Here is a 16,237-nt window from a genome sequence, read left to right as displayed (position 1 = left end):
GGAAAAGGTGAGCATTTGTTACAGTCTAGGGCTACCCTTAGCATTTGATTCCTGTCCTCAAATCTACTAAAAATACATTTTATATCAGTCTATGTTTAAACAATGAGTCATAGCGGTGGTCAGGGGAGAGTGAGAGACCCCCACGGTGGCTGCGGGAGGACAGAGGTGGCATGGGGTAGTTATGATTGTGTTTTGGCAAAATGGGAACTTGACTGTTGGGCTGGGGATGGGCTGGCCACCCTCTCTAAGCTCTGAGCTCCCTGGGCTATGGCGGCTGACGAGTGTCTACACGTTGGGGAACAGCACTGGCAGCTGTAATACTTGCTCTTGACCTTCCAGAAGTGATCGCCATAATCAAACCTGAGTGGGGGAACTCAGGGTAGCCATCAAAGCACGTGTTCATGTACTGGAGCCTTTTTCTTTAGCTTTTTGATTGATTATATAGCGCAACATTAATACCACATAGAAAAGACACCTTCTATTCAATGATTGTCTTATATGTTTTGTGCCTCTCACCCAATCTGATCACCTGACTGAATGGGCTTGCTGAGAAGAAAGCAATGCGCGGAAACCGCAGGTCCTGTTGCACGGTGAACACTCGAACTGCTAGCAGGTTAGGTTCACACAGGTGGTTTATAAACCGGCCAATGTTGCCAAAGAGTCGTGCATCAATACAGTGCACATCACCCACCTGCACAACAGTAGATGAAGCAATAAATACAATTATTATACATTTTATATGAAACGACGCCTTTCATGGTACTCAAAGACATCGTACTTTAAAAGTAGGCCTGCATAAAGCAATGGAGTACGTACGATTGTAAAAATCTATTGCATCAAAGTAAAATGCCATGCCTCCAATCACTCACTCAATGAATCCAATTAGTAAAGGCTGATATGTTGAGCCCTCCTGTGAGGAGGTAGCATAGACAGTCATGAAATTGTCCATTTTTCAATATGCTTTAGTATACCAAATAGCCATCAAGCAAACTAAAAGCTGAAGCAGCAGATGCCGTGCTGTAAGAGGAACAGGTATCAAAAGAACGTTGTCTCTGACATTGGTATTGTGTGCTCTTCAGCATCGCCCATTGGTATACAAAAGTATAAAAAATGATGCCACATTAACAATATTACATTCGGAATACACCATTGACCAATAACAATGTGAGATTCTCCCAGGTGTCATTTAAAATCACCTCATTGTCCAGGGTGAAAAGGAACCCATTTTCCCTGCCATCTGCCTCTGCATCAGTAATGATTTCACCCACATACAGTGGGGCAAAAAAGTATTTAGTCAGCCACCAATTGTGCAAGTTCTCCCACTTAATTTTCATCATAGGTACACTTCAACTATGACGGACAAAATGAGAAGAAAAAAATCCAGAAAATCACATTGTAGGATTTTTAATGAATTTATTTGCAAATTATGGTGGAAAATAAGTATTTGGTCAATAACAAAAGTTTATCTCAATACTTTGTTATATACCCTTTGTTGGCAATGACAGAGGTCAAACGTTTTCTGTAAGTCTTCACAAGGTTTTCACACACTGTTGCTGGTATTTTGGCCCATTCCTTCGTTGCCCGGGCGGTGTGTTTGGGATCATTGTTATGCTGAAAGACCCAGCCACGTTTCATCTTCAATGCCCTTGCTGATGGAAGGAGGTTTTCATTCAAAATCTCACGATACATGGCCCCATTCATTCTTTCCTTTACACAGATCAGTCGTCCTGGTCCCTTTGCAGAAAAACAGCCCCAAAGCATGATGTTTCCACCCCATGCTTCACAGTAGGTATGGTGTTCTTTGGATGCAACTCAGCATTCTTTGTCCTCCAAACACGACGAGTTGAGTTTCTACCAAAAAGTTATATTTTGGTTTCATCTGACCATATGACATTCTCCCAATCTTCTTCTGGATCATCCAAATGCTCTCTAGCAAACTTCAGACGGGCCTGGACATGTACTGGCTTAAGCAGGGGGACACGTCTGGCACTGCAGGATTTGAGTCCCTGGCGGCGTAGTGTGTTACTGATGGTAGGCTTTGTTACTTTGGTCCCAGCTCTCTGCAGGTCATTCACTAGGTCCCCCGTGTGGTTCTGGGATTTTTGCTCACCGTTCTTGTGATCATTTTGACCCCACGGGGTGAGATCTTGCGTGGAGCCCCAGATCGAGGGAGATTATCAGTGGTCTTGTATGTCTTCCATTTCCTAATAATTGCTCCCACAGTTGATTTCTTCAAACCAAGCTGCTTACCTATTGCAGATTCAGTCTTCCCAGCCTGGTGCAGGTCTACAATTTTGTTTCTGGTGTTCTTTGACAGCTCTTTGGTCTTGGCCATAGTGGAGTTTGGAGTGTGACTGTTTGAGGTTGTGGACAGGTGTCTTTTATACTGATAACAAGTTCAAACAGGTGCCATTAATACAGGTAATGAGTGGAGGACAGAGGAGCCTCTTAAAGAAGAAGTTACAGGTCTGTGAGAGCCAGAAATCTTGCTTGTTTGTAGGTGACCAAATACTTATTTTCCACCATAATTTGCAAATAAATTCATTAAAAATCCTACAATGTGATTTTCTGGATTTGTTTTCTGATTTTGTCTGTCATAGTTGAAGTATACCTATGATGAAAATTACAGGCCTCTCTCATCTTTTTAAGTGGGAGAACTTGCACAATTGGTGGCTGACTAAATACTTTTTTGCCCCACTGTACCTGCACAATAAAGAGAGCCTGCTGTGTATACTCTGTGTAATCACAACATTAAAATGAAGTGAAGAACTGAAAATGACAAATCCTGGTTTAACATCTGTTCATGACATCACAATTGGCCTCATGTCATTTGTATACCAAGACATAATCATAGTTATGGTTGGGCAGTTTTCCATACACTCAATAAAATACCTTCCATAACATTCAGGGCCTCACTCGGAAATAAAAGTTCCTTGAGGAATATCCTGCAGTGCCCTCACACCCCAGCCCATCCTCTGGGTTTTATAGAGCTGCAGCCGAGCCCTGAAAACAGACAAGAGAATACATAAATCCAGTCCAACTAACTCAAAAGACATACAGTGCAGCCATAGTTGATCAAGTGCATAGAGAAACGGATATTTTAATTTTGGGCTGAAACTGTATAACAAAAATATAGACATTTCATTTGCTAATTTTCTTACTTTTTAACTCTGCGTTGTGGGGAAAGGATTCGTAAGTAAGCATTTGATGGGAAACTATACACCTATTGTATTCGACAAATAAAATGTGATTGATTGATTGATCAGATGATGGTGAGGTAGGGATGCCCAGTTACCGGAATCCATTCTGAACCACGTGGTTCCTACAGCTCCTCCAACAGACAGATGCTTCTCCTAGCATCTGTCAGCTTCTTATTGGTGTTCAGGGCCGCCCACACCTTGGAGTTGTAGATACAGCAGTCCAGAGGAGTCTCCCCCCCTCTGTTCCTCAGGTTCACGTCTGTTCCTCGGGACAGAAGCAGTCTGGAGGAGTAGATATCATCCCCAGCATGGCTATGGTCAGCAGCATGACTGCCACCCACTGGCCAGGCTAGCGCAGCCACTGTCTCTGGATGTGTGCATCTATGTGTGGACAGGTTCCTTCCATAAATGTGTCTAGGCTATACACCTACAACTGGTCTCATTGCAGGTTAGTGCGCTTATGATAAAAATTCCAGGTGGGATTTTGATAACAAATCATCATTTTCAAGAACAACCTGGTGTCATGCTGCAGCTCTGGGAGAACGGAGACTTACTGCTCACGTCACACATTCCAGTTGGTTCTCCCTGGCAGCGATATGTAGAGGTGAGTCCCCATGGACGTTGACTGCATGGAGGTCACATCTGGCATCAAGCAGGATCTGAGTGATGTCATCGGAGCCAGACAGGGCTGCCCAGTGGAGGCCAATGTTCTCCTCCTGAACAGGGATCACAGGTCAACGTGGAAAAACATACCCAGGAGCAATACCTTCCCCACACACCACAGAAACAACCTTGCATCTAAAGGCTACTGTATCTTGAAGATACATTGTTACATTTTTGGGCCATTTATGTCAAGTGTATCAGTAGACAGTACGTCATATACACTATACAAATGTTTTGAGGAAGAAATCATACTCATACAGACCAATTGATATGTTCTCCTTTACAAAAAATATAGCAGTTATGACTTAAGTTGTTAATTATTCTTGTTGTATGCGCCCAAGGTGACATTCTGAAGCATCCCTTTAACTTGGATTACACCATGTACTGTAGGTGAAACGTGCAGACTGGAACATTATGCACCCCATGGGATCCATCCCACTGTAACCTTGCCTGTGTCTAGCCTCCCCTCCTCAGACTGTGAGAACAGAAGGTAGGTAAGGTGATGGGATGTACAGTAGGGTGAACAGCATGTATCCTATAGAGTACTGACCTTGTCTCGGATGTTAACATCAGCCCCTTTGGAGAGCAGCAGTAAGACCAACTCTCTGTGCTTGTACTCTATAGCCCAGGTGATATGGGTGCACCCACCATCATCCTGACACCAAGCACAACCAATCAAGTTCATTAAAGAAGACTAAAATTGAAACTAAAATGAACCATGAAAAAAACTAGTAAACTGAAATAAAATAATTAACAAAACCCTTTTGAAAAACTGAAACTATACTGAAACTATTATTTGACTCCAAAATGAACTAACAGTTCAGTTTGAGTTTTTTTTTTGTGGGGGGGCAAAATCGAATGGGGTTTTGAAGCTTGTGAATCTGGCGGGTCAAATTGAGATTAACTTTATAATTTAAAGGTAGATTCAGTGAGATGATGTTGCCACAAGCAGCACCACAGATATTGGGTGCATTTGAGTGGTAAGGATAAATAGGGCCCTATAAATTCTGCGTTGCAGAGAATGTGGACGGAACCACGGAATCCAGACCTTAAAACGAAATCCAACAATATTTAAAAAATGTATTGATCTTAGTAGGAAATCAACTACATCTATTGAAAGCTGGTAAGGTTTTCCCAAAACACATCTCAATTAAATGTTAACTACGAATAGCCTATGCTTACCTGGCAGAATGATATCAGGATTATTTGCGTCAATCCAGTGGCCAATTGTTTTGCAAACAATTTCTTAATTTTTGATGTCCGGGAAAAATGTACCTCCTGATGTAGTTTAACCATGGCTGTCAAATTAGAACATCCAATTATTTAGAATGTCGAAATTCACATATTCACATTCCCGTATTACATACTCACAAACTGAAATCATAATATAATATTGAGTGTACATTGTACAATCAATTATTGACAGAGAGACTCAAATATGACATTGATTTGTATACATCCACTGAACACATAAATCATTCATTGGTTCCTGTTTTAGTCTTTGGTCAAGTTCAGAATGCAACACACTGTGAAAGGTGGCGATCGACTTGACAAAAGTCAAATCAAATCACATTTCTTTATAAAGCCCTTCTTACATCAGCTGATATCTCAAAGTACTGTACAAAAAGCCTAAAACCCCAAACAGAAAGCAATGCAGGTGTAGAAGCACGGTGGCTAGGAAAAACTCCCTAGAAAGGCCAGAACCTAGGAAGAAACCTAGAGAGGAACCAGGCTATGAGGGGTGGCCAGTCCTCTTCTGGCTGTGCCGGGTGGAGATTATAACAGAACATGGCCAACATGTTCAAATATTCATAAATGACCAGCAGGGTCAAATAATAATAATCACAGTGGTTGTCGAGGGTGCAACAAGTCAGCACCTCAGGAGTAAATGTCAGTTGGCTTTTCATAGCCGGTCATTCAGAGTATCCCTACCGCTCCTGCTGTCTCTAGGGAGTTGAAAACAGCAGGTCTGGGACAGGCAGCACGTCCGGTGAACAGGTCAGGGTTCCATAGCCGCAGGCAGAACAGTTGAAACTGGAGCAGCAGCACGGCCAGGTGGACTGTGTGATCCACTTGAACACAACAGCTAAGTGCGTTGTTAAATGCTTTTTTGCCCTTCCGCTTCACTTTAGACACAGTAGATCTCCACTAAACACAGAATCAAGATGTTATCAGTCTCTCTTTTACCAATGATAACTTCATACCAAAGTTGACTACAAATACAAGGTTGCCAATGTTTTTGAAATTGTTACCAACAAGCGAAGGACAAAAACCAAGATGACTGCAATAAAAGATAAATAGTATAGGCCTACATATTTCAATCATATTGAAATCAATTTCATGTTCAATCGATCAATTTATTTTTGCTCATTGTAGGCTAGGCCTAATTTTTGCCTCAATATATTTATTTCATGTGCAACAACATGTGCACAATGGATGTGCCTAATCTGTGATTTAGTGGATTATTGTTATTCGGTAAGCATTAGAAAAATCTGTCTCAATATTTGCTGCAATAGGTGGTAATATCTCTCTAGGCGGTGATCCTTCGTCAGTATTGTGAAGAAATGATTATGTTATGAGAAGATTTTAAGGGAGAAAGATGATCCGAGAACAGCACTGCCTTTCTTTCGATCCTATCAGTATCAACACACGCTCCAACAACGCACTTAACAAACGTTCTCCCTGCATGGTGTTTTGGGAAGCGCATGTTCTTTTGGGAAGCGCATCTTCTGCCATTTTAGGAACAATGCATCTTTAAAACACTCGTAAGCCTAACTTCCATCGCTATCGGGAAAGCAGCCCCTGGTTGTTGCGAAAATTGACCCACTGCTACTGTTTGCTTGGTGCATCACATCAAATCAAATTTATTTATATAGCCCTTCGTACATCAGCTGATATCTCAAAGTGCTGTACAGAAACCCAGCCTAAAACCCCAAACAGCAAGCAATGCAGGTGTAGAAGCACGGTGGCTAGGAAAAACTCCCTAGAAAGGCCAAAACCTAGGAAGAAACCTAGAGAGGAACCAGGCTATGTGGGGTGGCCAGTCCTCTTCTGGCTGTGCCGGGTGGAGATTATAACAGAACATGGCCAAGATGTTCAAATGTTCATAAATGACCAGCATGGTCGAATAATAATAAGGCAGAACAGTTGAAACTGGAGCAGCAGCACAGTCAGGTGGAAGTTGAAACTGGAGCAGCAGCATGGCCAGGTGGACTGGGGACAGCAAGGAGTCATCATGTCAGGTAGTCCTGGGGCATGGTCCTAGGGCTCAGGTCAGTTGAAACTGGAACAGCAGCATGGCCAGGTGGACTGGGGACAGCAAGGAGTCATCATGTCAGGTAGTCCTGGGGCATGGTCCTAGGGCTCAGGTCCTCCGAGAGAGAGAAAGAAAGAGAGAAGGAGAGAATTAGAGAACGCACACTTAGATTCACACAGGACACCGAATAGGACAGGAGAAGTACTCCAGATATAACAAACTGATCCCAGCCCCCGACACATAAACTACTGCAGCATAAATACTGGAAGCTGAGACAGGAGGGGTCAGGAGACTCTGTGGCCCCATCCGAGGACACCCCGGACAGGGCCAAACAGGAAGGATATAACCCCACCCACTTTGCCAAAGCACAGCCCCCACACCACTAGAGGGATATCTTCAACCACCAACTTACCATCCTGAGACAAGGCTGAGTATAGCCCACAAAGATCTCCGCCACGGCACAAGCCAAGGGGGGCGCCAACCCAGACAGGATGACCACAACAGTGAATCAACCCACTCAGGTGACGCACCCCCTCCAGGGACGGCACGAGAGAGCCCCAGCAAGCCAGTGACTCAGCCCCTGTAATAGGGTTAGAGGCAGAGAATCCCAGTGGAAAGAGGGGAACCGGCCAGGCAGAGACAGCAAGGGCGGTTCGTTGCTCCAGAGCCTTTCCGTTCACCTTCCCACTCCTGGGCCAGACTACACTCAATCATATGACCTACTGAAGAGATGAGTCTTCAGTAAAGACTTAAAGGTTGAGACCGAGTTTGCGTCTCTGACATGGGTAGGCAGACCGTTCCATAAAAATGGAGCTCTATAGGAGAAAGCCCTGCCTCCAGCTGTTTGCTTAGAAATTCTAGGGACAATTAGGAGGCCTGCGTCTTGTGACCGTAGCGTACGTGTAGGTATGTCTATCTCCAGGACCAAATCAGAGTCGATAGGTAGGAGCAAGCCCATGTAAAACTGCTTTGTAGGTTAGCAGTAAAACCTTGAAATCAGCCCTTGTGCTTTGACAGGAAGCCAGTGTACTGCGAGGCTAGCACTGGCCCTAATATGATCAAATTTTTCCATGCTAGGTTCTAGTCACTGGATTCTAGCAGCTGTATTTAGCACTAACTGAAGTTTATTTAGTGCTTTATCCGCTGCCTGTGACTGGAAAATAGAAAATTGCAGTAGTCTAACCTAGAAGTGACAAAAGCATGGATAAATTTTTCTGCATCATTTTTGGACAGAAAGTTTCCCCATACTGATTTTTTACTTGCAATGTTACCTGTAGATGGAAAAATCACTCCAGCTGTCCTCTGAAATGGTCTTGATATGTTCTTCAAAATTGAGAGATCAGGGTTTTCCTTTGTTAGTGTAACGTTTATTCCATGTGTAGGTCCTTCACAGTTTTATTTGAGACGACTGTACAACCATTAAATCAAATCAAATCAAATCAAATTTTATTTGTCACATACACATGGTTAGCAGATGTTAATGCGAGTGTTAGCAGTAAATGCTTGTGCTTCTAGTTCCGACAATGCAGTAATAATCAAGCAAGTAATCTAACTAACAATTCCAAAAAAATACTGTCATACACAGTGTTAAAAGGGATAAATTTTTCTGAATATGTTTGGACATAAAGGATATATGAATGAGTGATGGTACAGAGCAGCATAGGCAAGATACAGTAGATGATATCGAGTACAGTATATACATATGAGATAAGTATGTAAACATTAAGATTAATTGTCAGATTCAACAGAAGATCTCTTTGTTTCTTGGGACCTAGAACAAGCATCTCTGTTTTGTCCGAGTTTAATAGTAGAAAGTTTGCAGCCATCCACTTCCTTATGTCTTAAACACATGCTTCTAGCGAGGGCAATTTTGGGGCTTCACCATGTTTCATTGAAATGTACAGCTGTGTGTCATCCGCATAGCAGTGAAAGTTTACATTATGTTTTCGAATAACATCCCCAAGAGGTAAAATATATAGTGAAAACAATAGTGGTCCTAAAACGGAACCTTGAGGAACACCGAAATTTACAGTTGATTTGTCAGAGGACAAACCATTCACAGAGACAAACTGATATCTTTCCGACAGATAAGATCTAAACCAGGCCAGAACATGTCCGTGTAGACCAATTTGGGTTTCCAATCTCTCCAAAAGAATGTGGTGATCGATGGTATCAAAAGCAGCACTAAGGTCTAGGAGCACGAGGACAGATGCAGAGCCTCGGTCCGATGCCATTAAAATGTCATTTACCACCTTCACAAGTGCCGTCTCAGTGCTATGATGGGGTCTAAAACCAAACTGAAGCATTTCGTATACATTGTTTGTCTTCAGGAAGGCAGTGAGTTGCTGAGCAACAGCCTTTTCTAAAATTTTTGAGAGGAATGGAAGATTCGATATAGGCCGATAGTTTTTTATATTTTCTGGGTCAAGGTTTGGCTTTTTCAAGAGAGGCTTTATTACTGCCACTTTTAGTGAGTTTGGGACACATCCAGTGGATAGAGAGCCGTTTATTATGTTCAACATAGGAGGGCCAAGCACAGGAAGCAGCTCTTTCAGTAGTTTAGTTGGAATAGGGTCCAGTATGCAGCTTGAAGGTTTAGAGGCCATGATTATTTTCATCATTGTGTCAAGAGATATAGTACTAAAACACTTGAGCGTCTCTCTTGATCCTAGGTCCTGGCAGAGTTGTGCAGACTCAGGACAACTGAGGTTTGGAGGAATACGCAGGTTTAAAGAGGAGTCCGTAATTTGCTTTCTAATAATCATAATCTTTTCCTCAAAGAAGTTCATGAATTTATCACTGCTAAAGTGAAAGTCATCCTCTCTTGGGGAATGCTGCTTTTTAGTTAGCTTTGCGACAGTATCAAAAAGGAATTTCGGATTGCTCTTATTTTCCTCAATTAAGTTAGAAAAATAGGATGATCGAGCAGCAGTAAGGGCTCTTCGGTACTGCACGGTACCGTCCTTCCAAGCTAGTCGGAAGACTTCCAGTTTGGTGTGGCGCCATTTCCGTTCCAATTTTCTGGAAGCTTGCTTCAGAGCTCGGGTATTTTCTGTGTACCAGGGAGCTAGTTTCTTATGAGAATTTTTTTTAGTTTTTAGGGGTGCAACTGCATCTAGGGTATTGCGCAAGGTTAAATTGAGATCCTCCGTTAGGTGGTTAACTGATTTTTGTCCTCTGGCGTCCTTGGGTAGGCAGAGGGAGTCTGGAAGGGCATCAAGGAATCTTTGTGTTGTCTGTGAATTTATAGCACGACTTTTGATGTTCCTTGGTTGGGGTCTGAGCAGATTATTTGTTGCAATTGCAAACGTAATAAAATGGTGGTCCGATAGTCCAGGATTATGAGGAAAAACATTAAGATCCACCACATTTATTCCATGGGACAAAACTAGGTCCAGCGTATGACTGTGACAGTGAGTGGGTCCAGAGACATGTTGGACAAAACCCACTGAGTCGATGATGGCTCCGAAAGCCTTTTGGAGTGGGTCTGTGGACTTTTCCATGTGAATATTAAAGTCACCAAAGATTAGAATATTATCTGCTATGACTACAAGGTCCGATAGGAATTCGGGGAACTCAGTGAGAAACGCTGTATATGGCCCAGGAGGCCTGTAAACAGTAGCTATAAAAAGTGATTGAGTAGGCTGCATAGATTTCATGACTAGAAGCTCAAAAGATGAAAACGTCATTTTTTTTTTGTAAATTGAAATTTGCTATCGTAAATGTTAGCAACCCCTCCGCCTTTGCGGGATGCACGGGGGATATGGTCACTAGTGTAGCCAGGAGGTGAGGCCTCATTTAAAACAATAAATTCATCAGGCTTAAGCCATGTTTCAGTCAGGCCAATCACATCAAGATTATGATCAGTGATTAGTTCATTGACTATAATTGCCTTTGAAGTAAGGGATCTAACATTAAGTAGCCCTATTTTGAGATGTGAGGTATCATGATCTCTTTCAGTAATGACAGGAATGGAGGTGGTCTTTATCCTAGTGAGATTGCTAAGGTGAACACCGCCATGTTTAGTTTTGCCCAACCTAGGTCGAGGCACAGACACGGTCTCAATGGTGATAGCTGAGCTTTTTTTCTAAATCACCTGGTGCATCTGCATCATCTCACTGAGTCTACCTTTAAACCGGACCTATGACCTGACCCATCACTTTATGCATTGCTGTCCCTCAGTGGAAAGAAGTGACATCCCCAAAAATACAAAAAATACACATAATTGGATTCTAGCCTCCCACGCATAGGCTACTTTCTGTCCCTAAGACTGGAACTAAAACTGAATAATATAAAACTAAATAGAAATGTTTTTACAAAACGGAAACCTTTATTTGAGGGGTAAAAAAAAAATCTGGATTGTTACCGATCTGTTACCGATCTGTTACCGATCATACCGATCTGAAACGACACAGATTTTGTATTTAGACTCACGATTACACACAAAGGAAGATAGTTCCTATGCGATAGAATGCTCACTTTGTTTTCCAACTGATCTTGTGTCCTTTCTGACATCCTGTGAACACTGTTCATTGCTGCTCGCAGCTGCAGTGCCTTCAGAAAGTCTTCACACCCCTTGACTTTTTCCACATTTTGTTGTGTTACAGGCTGAAATGTCTTAAGTCAATAGGTATTCAACACCTTTGTTAAGGCAAGCCTAAATAAGTTCCGGAGTAAATAAGCCACATAATAAGTTGCATGGACTCACTCTGGTTTGTAATAATAGTGTTTCATACATGAATGACTACCTCATCTCTGTACCCCACATATACAATTATCTGCAAGGTCCCTTAGTCAAGCAGTGAATTTCAAACACAGATTCAACCACAAAGACCAGGGAGGTTTTTCAATGCCTCTCAAAGAAGGGCACCTATTGGTAGATGGGTTAAAAAAAATCAAAGTAAGCAGACATTGAATATCCCTTCGAGTATGGTGAAGTTACTAACAACACTTTGGACGGTGTATCAATACACCCAGTCACTACAAAGAAACAGGCATCCTTCCTAATCCAGTTGCCGGAGAGGAAGGAAACCGCTCAAGGATTTCACCATGAGACCACTGGTGACTTTAAAACAGTTACAGAGTTTAATGGCTGTGATAGGAGAAAACTGAGAATGGATCAACAACACTGTAGTTACTCCATGAAAAAGGGTTTGAAACCCCTGCTTTGGATTATCTTATTGCACACAATGTGAGAGGGCATTACTTACTAACAGTTTGAAGGCATAGAAATGCAAGGCAAAACATGGTAAATCACCTGGAATCATGACAACAGTGAGGAGCAATTTCAGTCTCTAGCTTTCCCATTAAGGTCAGGAGTTTTACAATCCATTTAATATCACCCATAATATATTGAACATCCTAATGGGCAGACTGTTAAACTGTCTTCCAACAGCACTGACCTCCAACTCACCCTGCCAAAGCCTAGCTGATAGTATGGGTGAATTATGGATAGACGATTTCAACGAAGCTGTTAACATTTCAACTGGACCTGTTAGTCGAAGAAGGAGCAGAGCGTGGATGGGGAACTACCTGACAGTTGACCTGTTCGGATGTCTTGGACAGGAGATGATCCACTATGGTGTAATGTCCCAGTGTAGCTGATATCCTGAGAGGAGATGAATATCAAAATGTTATTCACTGGTTTTGTTCATGACTGTTTAAAAAAACACCAATTTATCTTTTTTTTTTACCCCTTTTTCTCCCCAATTTTGTGATATCCAATTGGTAGTTACAATCTTGTCCCATTGCCGCAACTCCCCTTATGGACTCGGGAGAGGCGAAGGTCGAGAGCAATGCGTCCTCCGAAACACGACCCTGTCAAGCCGCACTGCTTCTTGACACATACACTGCTCACTTATCCCGGAAGCCAGCCGAACCAATGCGTCGGAGGAAACGCACGCTGGCAATCAAATTCAGCTTGCAGGCGCCTGGCCAGCCACAAGGAGTCGCTAGAACGCGACCGGACAAGGAATTCACAGCCAGCCAAACCCTCCCCTAACCCGGACGATGCTGGGCCAATTGTGCACCACCTCATGGGTGTCCCCGGTCATGGCCGGCTGTGACACAGCCTGGGATCAAACCCGGGTCTGTAGTGACGCCTCAAGCACTGCGATGCAGTGCCTTAGACCGCTGTGCCACTCGGGAGGCCCGAAACACCTACCTTGAGCTGCTACAGCATGTGGTTAATAGTTTAAGACATGTGTCATGGACATAACACAGCTTGATCACTTTACATCTACAGTACACCAGAGGTCCAGCTCATTTGGGCGAAAGTCTTGTCTTATGAACGGTAACACAGCTGGTGGGGTTGACAGAAGATCATGGCCTATCTATGGAGGGGATCAATGAACTCTGCTCCACACACTGACCTTATAGCTGACCGCTGTCCCGGCCCTCAGCGGGTACTTGACCGTGTCCAGATGGTTGTTGTCACAGGCGTCCATCAGGGGAGTTCTCTGCTCCTCATCAACAATGTCCAGGTTAGCTCCAGCCTGAGCGGGATGGGGAATCAGAAACCTTTTACACCTGTCTGCTTGCACTGTATAATAGAGTGAAACTCACAGCCCTCTGCACTGAAAACACAACGTACTCAAGAAGCACTGTCAATATTGACCCCGAAAAGCAAATACATTTTCTTGGCGTGAGGGACAGGAATGCAGCAGAGCTGCTAACTTAGTCATCTGCCACACTTGTATGCCAAGTGATTCTAATGTGAAGAGAGAGCCAATACCTGCTACATGTCAGAGTACATCTCCTCACCTGGACGAGCATGTGACAGACCTCCTGGTGTCCTTCAGCTGCTGCAGCATGTAGAGGGGTCCTCTTGTTCTGACGGTCCATCAGGGTGTTGAGGTCTTTTCCATCCACTGGAACAAAGAGGTAAATTGCCTTTTGAGTCATGTTGACAACTTTCCCCCCGGGGACAATAGAGTATACCGTGAAAATAAAATAAAATCAACAAGTTGTTTACTTTTTCATTCAAGTTAAAATATTAGAAGAGGGTTGCTCCATGTAGGAACGAACTAGGCATACACATGAAACCTGGAGAGATGTGGCATGTTCTTACCCAGCAGATGGATGACTTTCTGGAGCTCCCCGTGATGGGCAGTGATGGACAGTTGCTTTGTGTGATATTTCACTTTCTTTTGCCTCATACTAAATACCAAAAAGAGAAATCTAGCTACAGTACATCACTTGGTATGCAGCAGAAACATCTGTAAGAGTGCCTATTACAGTCATCATTGACATGAAACAGTAATGACTACAGACCCACTATATGTTCATTATATCGTATTATCTCATCCAAACTGCTAAAAGTCTAAGTAATGACTTTAAAAATAGCTACATTTTAAACTTACTTTTCCTCATCCAGGGCCATCAGGATGCTCTCCAGTGACGTTTTAGATGGTTTCTCTCCATCACATAAAGGCCCTCTCTTCAGGCTAGTACAAGACAGCATACAGCAATCATTACCATTACATATTAAGCTAAATACCCAAGAAAATGATCAATGCTAGCACTAATGCAGAGAGAAAGAGACACAGATGAGGATAGATGGAATCAAATTGAGAATGGAAGAGTAAAGTCTAAATAATCTGTTGTTGGGGGAGGTGTCCAGAGTCCTCTCAAGCTCAGTGGTCTTCTTAGCCCTGTGAATGAGGGGCCTGGTGGACACAGCAGGAACAGGGGCCACAGGGGAAACAGCTGGCACAAGAGGAAGTACGGGCTCGCGTTTGGGGGCAGTAACAGGTTTGGGAACAGTGACTTCCTGGGCCCCGGTGGCATCCTCCCCACAGTGGGGACAGAAGCTCTGGGCCTTGATGACTGAGGCACAGCCACTGTGGAAATGCTGAGAGATGCTGCCATACGGTCTGTACTCCATGAAGGTCCCCTGCATAACACATACATGATTAGTCAGATATTAATATTAAAGGCAAAGCAGAGTGCTTTAAGAATGAACAACCACAATAAAGTCATGGGACAGGTGTCTCAGCCTATCAGGTCTATCTTGGTTTATCCCTGTTGTATTCCTCCACTCACCGCCCTGCAGAAGAGGCCACAGGCAGGGAGGGCATCACTGGTGCTTGGCCTGTGGTCCTCACACAGAACTAGCAGATGCACTGTGTTGGACGGACGCATCATCTCAGGCTTCACAACATTCCTCTGACATCGACTCAACTGTAGGGAGGAGATGAACGGAGAGATAAATAGAAAGGAGCAGAGAGATAATGGTTGTTTAGACACTAGCTCAACACACAAAGCCTGGGTAAAGGTTAACTTCGCCCCCAGGCTATTTCAAACTTTGGGGGAGGATATCTGGTGTGCAAGACTAGGGAAATGTTGCTTCAGAGCAGGTCAGACTCACCAGACCATACACCCTCTCTGTGGCCATGCAGGTGTGCTCAGCCTGGAATAGGCTCTCCCTACTGCATGGGGTCTCCATGTGACAGCAGCACAGAGGGAGCTCTTCAGACAGGTCCGTCTCTGTCACCTCACCATCAACTGGAAAGCCTGCAAAATAACACAAATCAACATCCAGGTCAACAAAACAGATTTAATGTACAGCATATTAATGTATTGTACAAGTATAATTTCACAACAAAATGTTTAACTCGTCTCTAGGTAAAGTGTTACCTGAGAGAGAAGGAGACATCAGCTCATGTTGGGCTTTCAGATTTAGCGATTCTAAAGTCAATTCAATGTATTCCTGCTTACTGCTGTTGTCCTCTATCTCCATTTTGTTTCCTTTGGTTAAATCTTTTTCATTTTCTACTCACTGCTTGGCTAACAGTGCATGGCTTTCTTGCATTTCACAAATCTCTCTGTGCGTCAGATCTTCTCTCTTCTTTCTGACACTTTCTTGCTTTTCCGTCTTTCTGAATCATTCGGACACTGTTCACCCGCAGTGCATTTCTACACAAATATTGACAATAGAGTAGATGGGATGGGGTCTCTTACCTTCAACACCTTGGTTTTCTTCTTTGGAACAAAGTTGTACATTCCCATCTTCCTCTTCCCTGTCCTAGACCCTGCAAACACATACGGACGGAGAAGTGGCAGATGGCGGTTCAAGCTGGCACAGTGTGTCATCACTAAATAAAGTGGACATGAGAGA

The 16,237-nt window shown here is 43.3% G+C and overlaps 1 pseudogene; it reads right to left on the bottom strand.

Moving 5' to 3' along the window:
- Positions 1-30: 30 nt before the first annotated feature.
- On the bottom strand, positions 31-15,859 carry LOC112264101 (annotated as a pseudogene).
- Positions 15,860-16,237: the final 378 nt, after the last annotated feature.

This window comes from Oncorhynchus tshawytscha, linkage group LG12 (assembly GCF_018296145.1).
Source record: "Oncorhynchus tshawytscha isolate Ot180627B linkage group LG12, Otsh_v2.0, whole genome shotgun sequence".
NCBI classification, from domain to species: domain Eukaryota; kingdom Metazoa; phylum Chordata; class Actinopteri; order Salmoniformes; family Salmonidae; genus Oncorhynchus; species Oncorhynchus tshawytscha.
This window is presented reverse-complemented; position numbering and strand designations above follow the sequence as displayed.